The sequence below is a fragment of the Paralichthys olivaceus genome, chromosome 18 (assembly GCF_024713975.1).
Source record: "Paralichthys olivaceus isolate ysfri-2021 chromosome 18, ASM2471397v2, whole genome shotgun sequence".
In the NCBI taxonomy this organism is placed as follows: domain Eukaryota; kingdom Metazoa; phylum Chordata; class Actinopteri; order Pleuronectiformes; family Paralichthyidae; genus Paralichthys; species Paralichthys olivaceus.
In genome coordinates this window covers 14,499,161-14,515,999 of record NC_091110.1, presented here as the reverse complement: position 1 = coordinate 14,515,999, position 16,839 = coordinate 14,499,161, and the positions used below count along the sequence as shown (strand labels likewise).

Below are 16,839 nucleotides of genomic sequence, written 5' to 3'. Positions count from 1 at the left end.
GGAGCTGGGACAAAGTGAAGGGCATGCCGTCTGTCGGCTGCATGACACGGACAAGTGGCCACTGAGAGCAGGGGGGGCACGAGTGCTTGACGTGTTCTTTGTGCGGTTGTGATGCTGCTGTGACTCAGGAAGGAAAACTGTCAAATCCACTGTATAGGTGTGGGTTCTTTTTATTCCACTCAGTGTTAAGTAAAAAAAAGAAAAAAAACACTAACAAAAATGTTATAGGAGGAGAAAAAAGCTTTCGAAAACAAATTTCACTGTTCTGAGAAACGGGTTGAAGGTAACCGAAGGTAATATGCGACTAAATATGGTCATCTTCAAACAGGCTCTTTATATATAATTAGTGGCGTGATGCATTTAGATGGATCATCCTTCGAAGCAGTGCAGGGACAGTGAAATGAATCTGTTTGTCTTTATGTATTCAAATCTATTTTTGTGGCACACAGCGTTCGGCTCAGCTAATCAAAAATCAGCCTCGAACTTGTGTGCGTTACATGCATTCATCTATTTTCACTCCACATTGTGGTAAAAATGAGACAGTGGATGTGGACCACTGAATATTCAGCGAGTCTTTGTAGACTAATTAAAATGTGTGTCTTCATAAACTTGGGGACTCCATGCAGTGACTGAATAAGGCAGAGCAGAAAATAAATTGATTTCTTGCTTTGATGCAGCTGTGTTGTGTGCACAAGTGTCTGATGAGGAGGCTGCGTGAAATAAAGAAATCGTATTCTTTATTATTATTCTTTCTTCTTTTTGTATGATAATTTAGGGCAGCTACAGCACAGCGTACTTCCGAATCCCTGCCTCAGCACAAGGATTGCAGGGAAAATCTATTCCGGGCTGTGATTGCATTAATGGAACATTTTATTGGTGCAGGTCATGTTTGTGGTGTTGTGGGATTGTAATGAAGAAGAATGTTGAGGAGTGTTGGGGAGGTGGAACATTAAAATGCCCTCGGCAGGTTTTTGCTCACTGTTGAATGGGAAATAAGTCAATCATGAGGGAAACGCTTGCTTGATACAAGTAATGATTAATGTGAGTTTGCACACATTTGCTGCTCGAGTGTATGTGCATGCAAACACACAAACATCATGCTATATACATACAAATATACTCATATAAATAAATATGCTTCCTCTCCTGTAATTATTCAAGCATTCACACACACACGCTGCCCCATACATTATAGGTGCCCAGAGGGTGTACTTTGTGGGAAATTGCACAAGTTGCTGTTGTATCTGAGATTTGTATGTTAACAACTTCACTCGTTTCACAAGCCAAACTTCTAAACTAACCTTGCTTGTACATTTCTTTCTTTCTGCGCCGGTGGCCTCTATTGGACGGAGAGATGAAGGTAACTGTCCGTGTGTGTCCAGCGACGTCTACGAGCATAGACAGAAACTTTAAACACAGCCGAATACTGTGAAACTGCAGCTTTTAGCAATTTTACATCAGTAAGTCATTGGCACATTGATGTTGGAAAATTTGTGTAATTAATACAAACAAATGAGACCATTAGATCCCAGCTACTATTCGCCTCTGATTTGCATTTTAAAGTGTGAGTGAAACACACTGAAGACGCTGCTTAAAGTCTGTGTAAATCAGTAATGAATATTGAAAAAATAAACAACTAAACAAAAAAAGGGTTTAAATAATGTATAGAATTTAATTGAGTAAAAAATTAGCAGTATTCTTGGCTTGTGCTGACAGCGCTGGAACCTATATTAACCATCGTGACTTGTCTCCAGTGAAAGTTTGTAAATAAACCTGTTGTAAAATGAAGTGGATGCAGGTGATCATTCTTATTTTTTAATCAACGTGGCTCTAAACAAAATCAACAAACGCTCAAACCTCTTCTCCATCTCGTCGTCCTCTCTAGTTAAAGTATAAAGTGGTTCTGCAAATGCTGGCGTCTCGGGTGGATGCATGGATAAAGCTGCAGCTATAGCTGGTAAACTTCAGGCTGTAGTAGGCGCAGTGACTTAAATCAAGTCGGAGAGGCACTGATGCTAATGTGCTCTGGTTTTGATAATTAGGGTTATGCTGAATTTGGCTCCAGTGTGTGATCGAGCCATAATTTCTGGCCTGCCCAATAAATCCTGAACACAAAAATAATAACAATACTACACAGTTCACAGTCTTGCAGTTTTGTCTTCACAAAACTTGCAGCAAAAATGTGCAACAGACGTACCATCATTCAGAGGTGAGCTGTTATTTTAGTGAATTGAGGAATGATGTCAGGTAACGTTCATATTAAAAGTGGCGTCAGTTATAAAAACAAACTCCACTGGAGGGGGATGGGACGGACTTTCCACAGAGGAAAGCAGATTATTCAACGACCTTTTCCTCGCTGCCTCAAACTTCTCCAGGTTCTGATCAGTGATGCTCCCGGTGTCATGGATGAGTTTTCTGATCCTGCTGACACAGACGGCGCTTCCGCAGCCACCCACAGAACAGGAGATGATACCCGCTACCGCACACTCGCCCGAGGTCACACTTGGAGCTCGCTTGCCAGACATAAATACGAGCAGCAAACAAAATAGCATCTCATCCACAATGCAACGTGAAAAAAAACAGTAAAAATTTAAACCATGTACAACAGAGAAGACATCTTTTGTGTTCTCCCAACAAATGATTGATTCTGCTCTCAGACATCCCTGCAGGGCGTCTGGCAGGATGTTGAAGAGCCTCTTTTTTCCGCATGCTTCTCTTCCCAAAGTTATTTTTTAAAGCTACCAGCTAGTGCTGCTAATCGCTTTTATCACAGGTCACCGTCGTCAGCAGCTGGGGATTAAAACGCAGCATTGGGCCGCTCGTTTTGCTCGTTCAGCGGCAGAATTAACACCCTAAACTTTAGTGCAAGACAACAAAACACGAGCTGACCCGCCATGTTCAGACACGAACACAAATGCGTAAATGAGCACCCGCTTGCCGAAGGATCGCGGCAGCGGCGGACCCAGCTGCTGATAATTGAGAGGCTGCGTAAATACCATCTGGGTGTCTGGTGAGAAATCTTCACCTCTACCGGGAAGTGTGTGTTGCAGGGAAATGACCGGCATGCTGCTAACAGACAACAGACTAATGCCCAGAAGCTGCTCAGTGACCCATGAAAAGATATGACAGTATCATAACAGCCATCTGCTCCGCCTCTATTGGTTCTATTAATAAATCCCCTGACTAAGCAAAGCAGGAGACGAGGAGGCCGAGGAGCAGAGATGCATGTCAAAAGATTCTTACTTTTTCCTCCCGTCTGTGTTTTCATCATTCTCTCTCACACTTTCTCATTTCCACACACACATGCACATTAACTTTCTCCTGCACCGGCTGTCATGTGTGCAGAGGCAACGCGAAAGTCCGCGGAGGCACCGACGATGACTCAGGGCCCCGTGCTCAGGGCAGCTCCCCAAAAATATTTGGAAAAAGAAAGCCTTCCTGTGTTCCTCAAATATTGAAGTGTATTTCTGAATAATTCATATTTTTTTGTGTTGCACCGCTTTGATTTTGTAGGGCCTGTTTTAACGGCAAAGAATCAAACTTTCCTTAACTTCGTAAATAAAAGAATGCTGTTGCGCTAACTGACACAAAATCAAACAAGTGGACTGAACTTTGGGAAGGTTCCGCTTGTACAAACAAAGACTGTTGAGACTGCACGTTATTAGCTCTGCCTGTGAATAAAAGTGGAAATCAACGTTGAGGAGGGAGAAGCAGAAAAAGCAGGGAGTCACCTCAGGAGAATCTACTACTTACAGACCCTGTACATGTTCTATTCTTAGTCTAAAACAAAAAAGATCTTAACATCTACACTATTTTTCTCGCAGTAAAAAAATCTTATCTTGATGCATTTTCTTTGGGGCCCGTCAGCGGAGACTGATTTTAGAGAAAAAACAGTCGTGGGGTGAAAAAGGATTGTAACAGGAACCAAAAGAGAACTGTGTTTTTGGCACACCATAATTATATTTCAATCATGCAAATGAGCTTGGTTTTGGTAGTTAGAGGGCTGTTGGAGTGTGTAATTGAAAATGCAAAAGATTGTCTCGCATCAAAATGTCGAGGAACACGCTGACTGGCTACTAATCAGAATGGACCCCGCGTGCCGCGCACACTGAATCGCTACCTCGATCTCTCTAGAATTGAATCGTTTTATCTTAATTAAGTGTGCAGAATCTATCCAGGTTTGTGAGAGTGCCAATTTCTTTTTGGCACATTCCGCTCTGCTTTTCCAGTTTGCTCATACTGGGGGGAAAAGGAAAAAAAGCCCCACTTTAATAAATATTTCTGGAGCCGGCTGTGATATCACTGAGGAGCAGCGATCGGAGGATGGGATGCTGTCAGTTTTCTGTTGCTGCACAGACTGTGGCTTAAACAGATTGTGTGCTCGCTGCTGTCAGCGGAGCTGCAGTGATTTCGCTCGGTAGCTTGTTGTGCCACACCCCCGCTGCCTTCATCTCTCCTTCCTTTCCTTCACTCGTGTGTGTTTGTGAGTGTATTTTATGCTCTGCACATGAAAGTGAGGAAAACTCTAAGGACTTAGTGCAGATTTTAAATCTGAAGAAACTTTCCCCAAATCACAAATCTGGGAAATTTCTTTACAGCATGTGCATCGTTCATCTTTTTGGCTCGTCCACTTCATGACATTTACATTTCTGATTCTCTACTACAGCCTTTGCCATCTGTCAATCATTAGAGCTACAGGAGTGTTTGTGATTTCCGTTTTCATTAGTAAAATCACATGCCTTTGCAAGCACCAGTCTCCTGCTGCGAACAACCAGGCATGCAATTAGAATGAAAAAAAATGAAGTGGGGTTTAAAAGCTAAAAAGGTAGTTTGTTCATCAGAGTTAATATAAAATATAATTCCTTCATACATATCTTTACTGATTGATAACCTTGAGACACTGCTGATAATTTTCTCAATAATGAGCAATTAAATGGAATCATGTTCCCAGTCTGATCCTGCGGCCCGGCACCTTTTCAACATGGAATTTTTGCAGCTTTAATTGCCAGCAGCAATTAAATAGCAATTGTTCCATTGTGAACATATGAATAATGAAGCATTAAATTTGAATTCTGCTTTTGCCTCGCCTAAAAGATAAATTCAGAGGGACCGTTTTGTTAAATCAAAGTGGCCCAAAGGCAAAACTTTCCCCTCAAGCTTATACTGCTAATGTCCACAGGTCTCGCCTCCATTAGAAAAACATGAACTTGAAATGTAAAAGTAAAAAAGATGTGGACTTCGGGGTTAGAGTGTTGGACAAGAAGAGATAAAGGCAAGAAAGGAGATGAAAAAAAGAAAATTGGAGAGAGAGACTGCAGCTTGACAATCTCGCCGTGATTATTGCACCACACATCCCTCCCGTCTGTGCTCGGAGCCAAGGTCACACCAGATGATTTCCACAATAATTCCACACCTGACTTGTCCATCGCAGCATCCTGGGCAGATTATCCCGCAGTGTGAACAGGCTCAGGACTGCAGAGCGCGGCGCTGCGAGCCGACAAGATGTTTTCAAACATGTCTGATTTTATCTGGCTCACGTAGCGTGAAGTGGCACAAGACGCGCCATCAAGCACAGATCATCAGAGTTTAAACACAGGGAGAAGAGATTAACAGCAGCGGTGCTCACTCAGGCAGACGATTTACATTACCGACAATATCTGTCTGTTCTATACGTGATAGGTTGAACATAGCAAAAGTGATGAGGCCAAATCACCTCATACAGTTATTTTGTGGAGCTGTTACAAGGCAAATTACGTGTTTCACACATTTCCTGACGTAAATGTCAATTTATAATACATTTTCATGCAAATATAAGCGGTGAGGCATTAAACAATAACACGTGTTCAAGCCAAGATCAGACATTTTTTCATACACGATCCAATGTTGAGAATCTTACCCAAGCAAAACTTGACACACTGAAAAACACGAGCCGGAGATGGAGCCACCAACCTTACAATCAATTTACGATCCACACCTATCTCCTGAGCTGACACAAACCCGATTCATCCTGCGTTTGGAAATGCATGATGGGACTTTAAAGGGACGAGACCAATGATTTAGAGTGCTTTTGTCTCCTGCAGACAAACTGTGTGTGCTCTGCAGTAGCACCGCAGACTGTTTCCCATAAGTTTGCCGCAGGTTTTTAAATTGATTTCCCGAGGCGTGCGTCGATTTCAGTTTACCTCAGCATCAACCTGAAGAGAATGAATGCCACGTTTATCAATATTTTCATATTAGCAATGAAACAAATGACTGTGCCACATGAAAGAGTCACTGTTTTTGACAAACCCACAGAGAATAACAGCCAATATTGTGAGTATAATATTCTGAATATAGAGCAAGGAACTCTGGAGCTGATGTATATACAGTTTACAACGCTCAGGGAGTTTATGGTTTTGTCCTGTGTTAGCACTGCGATCAACCACATGAGCAGCTGTGTCAAACTGAAAAACCATCATCTGGATTGCCCCCTGGTGGCTGAATGTGGTATCACGTCGTAAACTCTGCCTCCTCCATGTTAATATTTGAGACATGGCCCTAACTTAAAAGTCACACATCAAAATCTCAAAAGAGGTTATTTTAGCTAGTTCTTATCACACTGATGTTTGTTAAAGTTTTAGGCGAGAGAGAGAGATCACTGCATTATTCCTCGAGGAATTCACAATATTGACGCAAAATGCAATGTTAAAGTAAACCTTGAGATAATGATGCAAGAACACAATCCCCCACTTCAAGTGTGGCTAAATGAAAGACAAATGCATCTAATTAGCCAGGCAGCAGGTGCAGTAACGTGGTTGGTTTTGGCAGCTGGGGGAGCATCTCCTTTGGTGGGCTGTAAATATTGACTGCTGCAGATTGGGGCATAGTGAGCAGGTTGCAGCGGGAGGCAGCTGACCGTGACAGCAGCTGTGACAGCCGCTGTACACTTCCTCTCAGCTCGCCATGCACAGTCAACGTCGTCAGTGTCTGGGGACGGAACCACTGTTTTGCAGTGTTTGTGTATGCATGAGTCTGCGTTTGCCGGTCTATCTTTGCGGTTGTATGTACACAGAGTGGCGCCTGTGGTGCTTCATTCTAAGTAAGCCTGCGTGACTCTGACATCGCCCTGTGCACACTGTACATCTGTTTACAGTACTTATACAGTGTATACTTGTGAACAGGCCCAGATCTAGACTCCTCAGATGAGGGGGGCAATTAGAAATTTGGAGTGGGCACCTTCACAAGATGGACCTAGTGACGAGCGTTTTTTCAAGTTTTAAAGAACGCATCACAATATTGTAAGATTGAGCTGTCCTTTTTATGAATCGATATCAGATCATTGAAATAAAAATAGATTTTAATTAGAGAATAGTTTTTCTAAAGCCAGCCCTGTGTTCAACCAGCAATTCAGAAATCAACAAATGAAATAAACATGATTGGCAGTTTCAACTGGCACGGAATAAAGTTGACCACTTGGGGAGACAGAGTAGAAATTTGACTGAGATTTGGCTTCACTTTAAGTGGCTGTCATGTCGTCCATCTTTAGTAATTTGGGCAGAGTAGAGCATTGCCCACTTCTAGATCCAGGCCAGCTTGTATACACGTTAGTCTACATGCACGTTTTTGTGTTTGCCCGTATGCATGTGTGACTGACGGGGGTGTCACTGCAAAGCCTGTGTGATGTGCTGATGGAGACCCGAGGGAGATGAGTTCTCCAGGGTCCAGGCTGAGGGATAGGGAAGGAAGACAAAAAGAGAGGAAGAGGAGGAGAGACAGATGGAGGAGGTGAGGTTGAAAAAGACATAAACTGAATTTGTAAGGAAGGAGGGAAAGAGACAAATAAAATAAGAAAAAGCTGTTTTGATCAAAAGTGCTCGTATTTACACTGCGTGAACTTGCCCAATGAACTTTATATCAAGATGGATAAAAATAATGTGTTTTATGAAATGAATAGAAATAGAATTAATTAAGTGTCAACTGTAAAACCAACAGAGTGTAATGATTTATATTATCTGCTTAAAAGTGCAGTGCAGCTCGAGAGCGTGCCCAGCTGTAAATACCATAGCACGGGGCCGATCTGAATCTATCTGCAAAACTGAATACATTTAATATATTTACAACACCCACATTCAGGTTGTCCATGTATTATTTATACGTCTAAACTCCATTTGAATATGAGCTCTTTCAATGCAATGATGGAGGAAATATGCACGAGATTCACAAGCCGTCGCTTTCAATTAGCGCTGCGCTGCCATAATCGATCACGCTAAAGAGTGGGATGGTCTCAATCTGATCTCCTGTTATATCTTCATTAAGACGATCCTCTTGAAGATGAATAGTGAAAGCTCTCTCCAGTGTCTCCTTGATGTCAGCAAACGTCTGTCATTCAACTGTCGTTCTAAATGTTTGTTTTTAAGAAACAGAATGAAAGCTGTTGCAGTTAGATATAACTACAGTACAATAAAGACTTCACTTATCTCAAGTAGGTTTTATACGATGTCTACTAAACTTGAAAGAGACGACACACAAGTGCTGAAATGAAATGTTGATTATTCGTTTAATCATTTAATTCATCAGCCATTTTGATCAGTTAATGGTTCAAGTCATTTTCTGTCGTTACATTTTGGCAGATTTATTCTTGAAATGTGAGTATTCACAATTCTTCTGTTTTAAAGAAAAAGTCACTCAGTCCGTAGGTTAAGTTAGTTGTTTGGCTGGTTGTGTCTGATGGTCTATTGGTTAGTTGGTTGGTTGGTTGGCTGTTTGGTTGGATGGTTGCTTAGAAAACTATAAAACGATCTACCTTTCAATTGACCATTTATTTTCATTCTGAGGACTTGTTGATTTTGATATTTGCGTCCATGAAATTTTGGCATGCATTATTCATTCATCATCATTTTACAACCTCATAAATTGCAAAATAAATGAAAAAGTAATAAAGACATTAAAATTACAATAAAATTAAAGGATAAAAATATTTGTGTGCCATTCAATCAAACCAGTGGTCCTTCAACGTTTCTCTTTTGTTATTTTCTAGGATAGTTACCAAACACACACCAAAAAAATAATCTGAACAGGAAATGATTCATGAAAGGGAAAGAGAGAGAGAAACTGAAGTAGAACTTGAGAGAGAGAGATACATTAATAGAAGAGGAGAGAGAGGTTTGGCTGTTTTTTCGGTGATCATCCTCTTGTTACTTGGAAATTGTGCTTTTAAGTTTCTGTGAAACGCAGGACATGTCCACGGTTAAATTAATTCCACCGTTAAGATCAAGAGAGACAGTGAAGCGACTGGGAGTGTAGGTATGTGTGTGTGTTTCGTCTATGTGTGTGTGTGTGTTTTGAATTCTAAGACCCCCTCTGAGCTGCCCAATATTCTTTTTCATACCCAAGCCACTGAACAGTGTGTGCTGTCAGCTCAGCAGCAGTGTGTACTGGTAGGAACAGGCACTCCTCTACATGGCCCACTGATCTCTACAGGGAGCAGAGCACAGATCTGGAACACACACACACACACACACCAACACACACACACACACACACACACACACACACACACACACACACACACACACACACAGACACACACACACACACACATAGACGAAACGCACACAAAGACAAATCCTATGAAGGTCTATTTTATGTTCCGAGGTATTCATCTAAGGCCATATTTACCCAAACTGTGACACACACCACATGTTTAAAACATGCACTAACCAGTTTCCTGTGTATTTACCATAGACTGTATATAAACGGTATTTACACACATACGCAGGGCCACACATACGCACAGACATGATCACTATTCCCGAGCGCAGCGCTGCAGACCCCCCCCCCCCCTCGCACAGAAAACACTGTGACCTTTGAAGCCATCTCATCTCAGATGGAACCAGCAACGTGAACATCCTGTGTGGCTCAGAAATGAGTTCACAGTTGAGAATGAGAGCCCTGGAGAGATTGCCCAGCTATGAACAGCAACCGTATGGTGGGGGGTGGGTTCAGGCCTGAGTTCTGTTGCCGCTGACAGAAGACGACACGCTGGGATAGAGGGACGCTTCGCACGGTTTGAAGCCACTTCTGCGTTTGTAAAATATCTGAATCCGAATCTCATTTGTCCTTCTTTCCATCTCTGCCGTTCGTCATCTTGATGACTAATTAATTCTGGATAACAGAAACAGTAAAGAAAATGTTTTGCTTTTAAAAATGTATTGACATTAATAGATGTTCTGACTTATGTACATATTTACAATTCCTGTGAAAGTGACAGCGTTCCTCAATAGTTAAAGTGCTGTTTCCTGAAGGTCAAAATATACATAATTTTATGTACATATATAGATTCCTCATGTTTTACTTATTTTTTTCCACAGTGGTCTTTCATAACGTTTGTACCTTTCATATCATCATTAAGAAACATCACAACAAGCCTAATCGCTCCAGGAGCAGTGTGACTTTGTGCATTTTATTTGCATGAATCTGTGTCACTGGCTCCGAGTTCTGTTCAAGGACCAGTTTGGTTTCCTCTCCTAGATCAGTGTTGCGAGCTGTTAAAATTTCACGACTGTTGTCTCTGTGTGACAAAGACCAACTGTGCTTTTTATCTTTGATGGCTCTTGCCTCTGAGGAGTGAATATAAAAAACAACAACAAGAGCTTTCCGGTGGGCATGGGCGCTATGCTAAGCTGCCAACAGATGAAAGGCATGATGCCCAATGTGATACTTATGAACTGCTCAGCTGGGTTGTTAAAAACACAACTAGCCACTGAATGTGGGGCTTAAAGCAAAGACATTTACAGATGCAGTTACCGATGAAAGAAATAATACCTGCTTTGTGTTTGGTGTATGTTTCGTCCAGTGAGCCATGTTTAGAGTCTGTTTTAAATGGGTCTCTGTCAACACAATGACTCTGTCCTGGGCCACCCTCTGTGTCAAACTACTGCAACGTAACCTCAGAGTAAGTTCCCCAGTGTTGGGATTTAGGGAAAGGTCATTAACCTTGAATAGTGAATAATTTGGGGTTCCCGGTTTGGTTGGTGATGATAATCGACGGATTAGATATCGATCTGCTCTCATCAACAGAGTGCTTTTCTCTGAGCCGGCTCTGCTTTCTGGACACCGGGACGTGTGTTATGAATACCAATGCATTTAAGCACAAATGCACTCATCCACATGCTAAAAGGGAAAATCAAGAGGGGAAGTATAAGGGCACTCATTAGAGTTTCTTCAGTGAACCACAGCACATTATAGCTGTGTGATGCTCTTCTCACTGCAGTCGTTTCTGCTCCTTTTCATGCCAGCTGTTTCCTTATCTCAATGAACAAAAGAGCCAACCTCTTGTTCCCCTCGGATAAACAGGTTATTGTTAAGATTGAGAACTGAGGAGAGGGCAAGTGACACTCAGTAGTCCAATGCACCAACTTGTCTTAACTAATATGCATTTACCTGCTAAATCTGTCTTAGAATGGATTAACATGGTTGCGTCAACCAAACTCAAGCCTGGTCTTGACTACACTTAATGATGCTAGTTCATGTGCATGTTCCTTTTTGTGATCCCTGTGATCAACGACCCAACATTTGGTACACAAGATCTAGCTTCACTCTGAATGTGGTTTAGATCATTGACATACAAACAGCACATGTCGGTTTCTCAGCCTGATAGCTTTTCCTGGTTTAAAAAAACGTTCCGGCCTATTTCCATTAACCCGGGGGGAGCAGAGGAATGGTGAGAGTGGAGCGAGAGAGAGAAAAAGAGGGCAGCAAGCTGTAAACACTTGTTTTTACATGTCTCCTTCAATGCTCTGAGGGAGAGTAAGCATGTGAAAGAAGAGTTTCACTCACACAACATTGCTCCTCACTTGTCCACACTCTCTCTCTGTGAGAAAAAGGTTTAAGCCTAAATGGTGCAACTGGTGTTACCATCAGGTCGGACTTAAAATGTCAAGTTATGTCTGACGTAGCCAGTTGGGCGAACTGGCACTAGCTTGGCAACTGGAGTCCCAGTCCCAGTATAAAAATGAAATATATATATAATATGCTAGTGCTTAAAACACATTTTAAATATTGTAGTTATTAGTAATATTATCATGCTCAATATAAGTTCATGAGCATTGAAATGAGGGTGTGGGTGATACAAAACGACAGATTACTCTGGTAAAATGTTGTAAAAGTTGTTACCTGCCTTGGGTCTATCATTATGATAAAGTTATGGATGTTTTTATAATCCACAGGGTTTTGTAAAATACTACGTACTCTCATATTCCCCCTCCTGGTCACTTTATGTCACTCAGAGACACTTAAACATATGTTTTTAAATAACACAATTATTTTTCTGTGAGAAATAAGCAAAATTTGACTGTTCTAGTTTCTATTTTAGTTTTTCTGCAACCTGACAATTGTCAGTGTTGTTGCCATTATGCACAGACACACACACACACACACACACCCTGCTCAGAATGAAACAAACCTCCAACAGCATCACCTCCATTAGAGGAAACAACAACAACTCTCCAGCCGATACTTGTAAACTAAGGAAACAACAAACAACCCTGTAAAGATGATTATATCTGGCTCTGAAGATCTGCTGTAGTTTAGTGCTTTAATATCCTGCAGTTGTGATGAAAAATCACACAAAATTGTTTTATAGTGCCCCGTCCACATTTAGCATTTGCAATCAAAGCTCACACGTGTGAATTCTTTTAATGATGCATTTTTCTCATGTTGTTTTGCAGGGAAATCTCTCTGTCCTCTACTGAGGCGTACTGTACGGTGCTCTGTTGGCCGTTACTGATAATACCTGAGTGGATGGTGTTTTAAGGTTATCCTGCTGATGTAATACATTGTGATAAGACTTTTTGAAGACTTTCACCTGGCAGCGGGCTCTCGAATAACTACGAGGAAGTTGGTTTCAAGGGCTTTTTTCCTCTCATCAAATTCTGCCACTTAGAGATTTAGGTGGAGTGATTATTTCAGGAAGCAGTTTAACCTTCTAACATCTCTCCCATGACTGTTCTTCAAATCTTCAACACAAAAACTTGGATTTTGGATGCACAAAGGAGAACATGTCTCCCTCACACACTCATTTCTTCCTTGTTCTCAGTTAGAGGCCACACTCAAAGTGCAGCTGTTGTTTTCTCTCTGCTGCTGCTGAACTACAGGGTGCTCCAGATTTGTACGTCCTCATTCTTTCTCTACAAAGTAATTCACTTTTACCAACACTCACAGGAGTGTAGTGTCGTGAAGATTCTCTGACCCTGGCAGCCTTTTCGTCCTCCTCTCCACAACCTGATATTGTTGAGGGCCTGTCCTGGAGGAGAAACAGTGAATAAAGACCACGTTAGTAATTGTACCGTATATGTACAAGGTTAAATAACACACTGTCAATATTTTACTTAGATTTATTCTATATTTATTCTTCTTGCCTAAAGGATGGGTAACCTTCCCTTTATCACACATTTCAGCCGTGATGTACCAAAAAGAGACGGATTTTTAAAGAGTGCCACGGTGGTGTAAAGACACTTTATGATGCATGGCATCCTATTTTATGACCGGCTATAAAAAAATGAAGAAACTCTGAAAAGCTTTTTCTCAGCAAAAAACCCAAGGCGATCGTGAGGTAATTATCTGACTAAACCTTTAACAGCTTCTGTTCGTCAGAAATCTGGCCATTGACGGACGGGGCGGACAATTCAAACTAGGTCTGAGCATTGAGTGAAAACGATAGACAGCCTTTTCTCTTGGCATCTTTATTTCCATTTCCTGCTTATTCCCCATCCCACTAAGCTCATTCAAAGACTCAAAATTCTGTCTGGCGCTTTTGGGGGAGGATATGGATAGAGCAATGCATGTCGTGAGGGTTGCTCGATGCAGGGGGAGACCTCCGAGTTCATCTCATTTCAGAGTTTCTGAACAGCAGCGGAATGACTGTCTGTTCTCACCCCCCCTGCTCCTGCTGGAGCGTGCAGTGCACTTCCTCAGGGCCATGAGAGACCAGGCGTCTCTCTTCCATGCTGCTCACCACCTCGCTGCTGTCAGAGGCACACAACTCTCCTCCTGTGCGGGCGATCAACAGTCCACTTTATGTGTGCCAGAGGCATCTCACAGCGCTACGCACACTCACAGAATGCATTTGGGCCATTCTAACAGATATTACAGTTAGAGCTTTAGAAGCTAAACTTCTGATCATCTGTAGTTTGACTGGTGGGGTGCATGCAGACTAAAAAAAAAAATCTAAATTTATATTGATGGATTTGCCCAGGGCTGTGTCACAGTTTTCTCAACAGAGTTCTCGCTCAGACGTCACACACACAGTCACACACATGCATAAACGTGCATTTACACACACATGAATGCATAATAAAGTGGGAGGAATTTTCAAATTCACATACATTTAAAGCACAAGCAAGGATGTTAGGACGGTCATGCACACATGCATACAAATACACACACACACACACACACACATAAGACCCAATAAGGTGGAGACAAGTCCCCTAAACAGATTAGACACACACACATACAACTGTCCTCTCTCCTGGACTTGTCTCGTTGTTGCATGTCTTGATTGCGTGGTCTGTCCGTTGTCTTTCCTTCTGCCAACCACATAAATCTTGACACATGCAGTTTGCTGTCACACCTACGGCTGTCATTTTAGTGAAGCACCCCCCCCCCCCCCCCCTCCCCCCACACACACACCACAACTACCCCTCCCACCCGACTCGTGTTTAAATCCCCCTCCACCAGGCAGCAGATACAGATCCTTGAGCTGTAACAAATGTCCTCTGCAGGAGCTTTGTGCAATTATAGCTGTCCACAGAGCGCATCGCTAACATCTTTGAATCCTTTAATACAACTATGTAGCGAAATGTCATTGTTTTACATGACTGTGCTCAAATACAGGCGCATGGAGCCCAGGCTCGGTGTTGCTGTGCGGCCCATCATACTTCTCACGGACATTTAAATTCATGCGAGTGTGTCCGTAACTCTACGTATACCTTAATTGCCCTTTTTACATTTCTACAACCTGCTATTAAAGAAAAAAACAACACTTAGAGGAGGATGAAAGGCTGTCAGCCTATGCTCGTCTACATGTCTGAAGGATAAATAAACTCAGGCTTGGATACTTTTCTTACTATCTTACATTTGAGCATCTGTGTTTTTAGTTTTTCACTCTGCTGGCTCTACACATCGATCTCGCACATCTCATCTGCAGCCTTTCTGTCATCATCATTTCCTGTCCCTAATTCAAATGCTTTAGCTACGTCTTCGATTATTGGAATTAAATCATTCCTGCTCAGCTCTCAGGGGCTTCGGAGGTACATTATTCAAACAAACAAGTTAGCGAGGAATGTTGGTCTTCAGAAGGATTTACCTGTGGTGAATTTGCAGATGTTTAACAGAAGTGATTTCTTGTGGATAGAGGGAGACATTAAACACCTGCAAATCCCTTTACTGGTCAACGATATTGTTCCCATTCAATGACCAGCATGTTCTTATGATTATCTTTATTTCATATTTATCTTAAATGTCAGCCTTAGTATTTTAAATAATGTAATAACCTCAGACAAGAAATAAAACTCAACAGAGATCATTATGACAACAGTCACACATCTGGAGAGTGATATTGTCCCTGAGCAGGTGAAATTTTGTGTGAATGGGTATTTTTTTGGAGTGCGATCTTAATTCACTTATTCATAAATATTTCTTTCAATTATATCAGATGGATATTTTTCCTGTGTTTATTGTAAAAAGTTTGCAGAACATTTCCTTGTCTACGGTGTTAAGTTTAGTTTAATTGACTTAATTGATCAAATAAAACACATTTTTACATGGAAATTATATTTCTGTGGAATTTATAAAAATGTGAAACAAAACTGTATCATTACCCTCACTCACTCTTATATTTAAACTATGAAATTACAAAGAATTCTTGCCCTTACCCTTCTCTGAACATACTTAATATTGTGGTTTGCATTATTTGAGGTCCTGCAAAGCCTGATGCCCGGGGCCCACTGACTTCCTCACAATGTAACCATGCTGAAAATTCCAGGACATTACTCACCCTGCTGCTTTTTGCCAACTCCCTGCATTATTCTTCCCTATTTAACAGCACCTGATTTCATATATTTGCAAAGAAAGAAAAAAATAGGTTCCCCGATGAATAATACACGGTATAACCGAAATGGATTCACTTGGATATGATGAGTAGGTGCAGGGAGTCGTTGTTATTTATGACACGGGTCTCCCTCCGTCTAAGTGCACCACGGCGTCATCTGTCTCTGTCACTACTTTTATTTGACTCACTTTCAAAAGTGCATTTACTTCGCTAAGAGCGAGGGCCGGTCACATTCATAAGCTCCCCGAGCCAATCCGTGCTCTTAAATGACAAGAGCGGAGCCCACATTGTTAAAGCTGAAGCCTTGAATTGCCCCTGTGGGTGCCCTCGCAGGCTAACTGCTGCTCTGCTCTGCTCAGCACATTTGGCCCCGCTCCTTCAAGAGCTCTTGTCTCAGTCTCATCTAAACAACCAGCAGCTCCTTAGTGAGTCCCTGCTCCGCCATTCACCTCCTCCCCTCCCGTTACTGTACAGTGCACAACGCTGGGCCCACAGGCAATGGACAGAATTGAAGTGTCATAAAAAGCCCATTCATGTCCCAAAAGTGTCTTCAAGCTCTCAGTGTTTTTTCCCTTTTCCTCTCTACAACTGGTGCAGTGCTGTTCATTGCTATTGCTCCGTTCCCCCACCAGGGAGACATGCCGCCTCGCAGAACGAGTCGGGAAAATGTTCTTAATGCAGACGAAGAAATGTTTGGAAGCTGCTGGATGTTTTCCCCAGTCGGGCATAACTAATGCAGAGACAGGAGG

At 42.0% G+C, this 16,839-nt stretch overlaps 1 protein-coding gene across 2 annotated transcripts in view; it reads left to right on the top strand.

Moving 5' to 3' along the window:
- Nucleotides 1–16,839, top strand: part of LOC109626119 (transmembrane protein 132C) — a 120,597-nt gene that overhangs the window by 14,792 nt on the left and 88,966 nt on the right. The gene's annotated exons all lie outside the window — the stretch shown is intronic.